The sequence below is a fragment of the Mandrillus leucophaeus genome, unplaced genomic scaffold (genome assembly GCF_000951045.1).
Source record: "Mandrillus leucophaeus isolate KB7577 unplaced genomic scaffold, Mleu.le_1.0 Scaffold13, whole genome shotgun sequence".
In the NCBI taxonomy this organism is placed as follows: domain Eukaryota; kingdom Metazoa; phylum Chordata; class Mammalia; order Primates; family Cercopithecidae; genus Mandrillus; species Mandrillus leucophaeus.
The window spans coordinates 2,837,946-2,838,752 of NW_012101254.1; positions in this window are offsets into that span (position 1 = coordinate 2,837,946).

An 807-nucleotide genomic window follows, 5' to 3' on the forward strand; every position below is an offset into this window, starting at 1 on the left:
CATTCAACCCAACAATCCCACTACTTTGGGTAGGTACAAAAAAAGACAAGCACTTGTATGTTAGTCACAGCACTATTCACAATAGCAAAGACATGTAATCAACCTAGATGTCCATCAACAGTGAACTGGATAAAGAAAATGTGGTACATATACACTATGGAATACTATGTGACCATAAAAAGGAAGGAAATCAGGTCCTTTGCAGCAACAAGGATGCAGCTGGAGGCCTTTATCCTAAGCCAATTAATGCAGGAAGAGAAAAATCAAATACCACATTTTCTCACTCATAAGCAGGAGCTAAACACTGGGTAAACATGGACATAAAGACAGCAACAATAGACACTGGGTACTACTAGAGTGGAAAGGGTGAGGAGGGGTGTGAAATGAAAAACTCTATGCTCACTACCTGGGAGATAAGATCATTCATATACCAAACCTCAGCAATATGTAATTTACACATGGAACAAACCTGCACATGTACCCCCTGAACCTAGTAGCATATATAAATTACAACAAAAGTGTGCAAAGAACCCCTGTACATGGTATACAATGTGCTTCCTCAAAAACAAAAAACTCTAGATTGTTCTTAATTTAGAATGTTTTTAAGCACAATGTCTTTAAGCACAATCTGTCCAATACCGAAAAAGAAAAATATTAAGTGATAGATTATGATTATGGCCAAAAGCTCTCTAATTCAAACTCCAGTAAATTAGTAAAAATGCTGGAAAAAGTTGATGTGACTGTGGCTGACTCTGGATTTGACTGATACCATGTCATGTATCAAAAAAAAAAAAAAAAAAAAAAAAA